The sequence below is a fragment of the Empidonax traillii genome, unplaced genomic scaffold, assembly GCF_003031625.1.
Source record: "Empidonax traillii isolate 1590-97213 ecotype Southwest subspecies unplaced genomic scaffold, ASM303162v1 scaffold249:size1902748, whole genome shotgun sequence".
NCBI classification, from domain to species: Eukaryota; Metazoa; Chordata; class Aves; order Passeriformes; family Tyrannidae; genus Empidonax; species Empidonax traillii.
The window spans coordinates 997,047-1,000,014 of record NW_020955442.1 but is presented as its reverse complement, the minus strand read 5'-3'; the positions used below and the strand labels follow the sequence as shown (position 1 = coordinate 1,000,014).

Sequence of the window (2,968 nt, the reverse complement as noted above, 5' to 3'; positions counted from 1 at the left end):
TCATTGACTGTGTGGGAAGATACAGATGGGTTTTTTTTCCTTCATTGCAACAATATCACTAACAGCAGGAGCTGAAACATACTATGTCATGTCGACCTGAAGCAAATTAGGATTTAAGAATCTAATAAAGTTGGAATTGCTCAGTGGTGCAGTTTCCTGACAGAATGTCACTGTGCATGAATGGCGTGTTCTCAGAGTTGAGTCGCTCTGGCACTTAAAATACCCCTGTCTCTTGATTAGGCCAGAATGCCAGAAGCTACCCCACTGAGGGTGTCAGTGTAATATAATACACTCATCCCAAATTTTTGTTTCACTGGGTGGTCAAAGAGCTGTTATGGCCAAACAACTGAACTGAAGGAAAAAAAATGATAACCCATCAGAAGCTTAAAATCCACCAAGTTCAGTGGTTGCCATGCTGTGACTCTCTGTTGCTATCTATACCTCACAGATTTAAATAAAAAAGTGTTGATATATTCTGTACTATACTTAATAACAGTGTTTTTAAAAAATCTTAAAAGTCCTTTTTTCCTAAAGAACTAAAGCAGTAGTTGTATCAATTTTGTATGCTCTTTCTATTACAATGGTAAGGAAAGCAAAAGTTTCATGGGCAGACTTTTCATTTTGTTACCAAGAACTGCAAATGTTTGCATTTTTGCTTCACATATAGCCAGGGCTAAGGAATACTTAAGAACTAAATAGCTCCCTGTGCAAGTTTCCTAAACCTGACTTGAATTTATGGTCACAGCAATGTAGGTACACTCTAAAAGAAAAGTTTGGATATAGAGATGTTAATTGCATGTATTGTCCCTCTTATTTTATCCATGATAGAAGAAAACTTATATAAGCACGTGCTGTATCAACAACAGGCAGTTGATACAATTCCAAATTCAGAATACTCACTCATAAATACTGCAAATGCAAAGCTGTGGTATCCTTCCAAAAACGTGACTATCCTTACCTCACTTGTTTTGTGAAGCAGGACACAGCTCACTTGTTCCCAAGTGTCAACAGCCCATGTTAGAATCCTTTATATGGACGTAGCTCTTCTGTGCAGTATCTTCTAGTAGTATCAGCTTGACCTCGTTCCTGTTGCAAATATATTTTTTTTAACTGCTGTGTTTGAAAATGTAAAGACTGTTGTATGTATTAGCCGATAGCTTTTCATCCACTTCAGTGAACTCTCTGCCCTTGAATTAGCTTAAAAATATGTGAATTATTTAAACATCAGTGTCATATATAAATAAAAAAAATTATTTTACAGGTTTTTTTTCTATGAAATAGAAAAGTCATGTTAAATATATGTTAGAAAATCTTCATTGTGTAGTTAAATGGTGCAGAAAGGCATCTTTTGATTCTGTACTTCTTTTGTCTAACCTCCACTGTACATATTTGTGTGTTTTTAAAGCTAATTGATGGTAAAGCTGGTGATGCTGTATTTTCCCCCTATTTTTGTGTCTGACTAGACAGCTGGACCTCATTATCTTCTTGTGTAGTGATATTTCCACAAAAATTTAGCACTATCAATTGTCGGTATCAATGTGCATGGAAAGATGCACTAGATAACTTGTAAGGTTTTCTGTATCTGTACCTAAGATCAATCACTATTTAAAGGAGAAGAAAACTCTTGCCCCCTACTTTCATATCCTTTAGTGAAATTGTAGCAGGTCTTATATATGCAAACTGAATATTCTGTTTAAAGACTAAAAGCTAGTGTAGAAGGTCACAGGGAAATACAGAAATCCTAGTGATTAACTGAAAAAACCTTTGTGCAGCACACATTTTCAAGGCTGACTGCACATTTCAGCACTCCTTGAGGGTGTTTTATGGCACTATTTTCTTGTGTCTTAGGAGCTGCTGGTACAGCTTTGGCATCCTCTGCCTGTGTGGTTCAGAAAGCTGTCCCAGGATTGCAATGTTCCACAGCTAATAGCTGCTTCTGTCATTGGATCTTACTAAGTTAAAATCTGGTAACTCCCTGCTCTGCATAAATGGATTGTTATCTTTTCCATGTCCTTTCATCTACCAATAGTAGGACAACATTCTTAAAGTAGATACTTATATAAGGGTTTTGTTTTCTTTTGGGGAAGGGAGAATGGCTGGTGAGTATTTTTGTTGGTTTACCATGTCTATGCCAACATTTGAAATGGAAATTGAGATATCAACAGGTACTTTAAGGCCAGATTATTCCGAATACACCTTAAACCAAACCTTTGCAGAAAGCGAGTCATTATTCAGTTTTTCTCTATTGTCTTTTGAGGAGTCCTCAGCTTCCAACACTGCCTAATGAATCTCAGAGAGAACCATACATTTTTTTAGACTGTATCCCTGCTGAGTGCTGAATGGTCTTACTTCTAAGGCCCAATCTGAGTTTCATCAGTAGTGAGCCTTAGAATGTTGTTATGCAGTGTGGTTCAAAATGGATCACTTGAAAATATTGATAATTATTGCTTAGTACTCCACCTTCATTACAGCTCTAGGAAGTGTTTGAATTCTCATGGGTATTTAACTACTGGGATTTCATTACAAACATTACAAATGCCTAAAGATTTTTATGTGACTTTGGAAGAGCTCTGAAGGTTTTGGAATGATGGCCAGTCTTCACGAACGAAGAACCGGGGAAGGTCTTTCCACCTTCCAGCCTGCGCATTGGATTTTTTAGGTGAGACACAGTGTGCGCGGAACTGAGCCCACCCTTTAATCCTGAGGTTCATCTGCCGGGGCCAAGCACGCTTGGACGGTGGCAGCGAGGTCCTCAGGACGTAGATGGATTGCCTTACAGGGCTAACGAGCTCCATCTGCCCGGAGAGGAGCCCTGACCGGGAATCGAACCCGGGCCTCGGCGGTGACAGCGCCGCGTCCTTAACCACTAGACCACCAGGGGCTCCCAGGTTTTGGAATAGAGGGAGAGATGTGACATTCTGCAGCATTGGTGTTACATAGCAGTGGGTGCCATGCCTTTTATTTTAAA

At 39.0% G+C, this 2,968-nt stretch overlaps 1 protein-coding gene and 1 non-coding gene across 15 annotated transcripts in view; one reads left to right on the top strand and one right to left on the bottom strand.

Annotated features, from left to right (window-relative positions):
- Positions 1 to 2,968, top strand: part of CTNND2 (catenin delta 2) — a 644,208-nt gene that overhangs the window by 455,253 nt on the left and 185,987 nt on the right. The gene's annotated exons all lie outside the window — the stretch shown is intronic.
- TRNAD-GUC lies at positions 2,809 to 2,881 on the bottom strand. Its single transcript has one exon. It is a non-coding gene; the product is annotated as a tRNA-Asp (tRNA).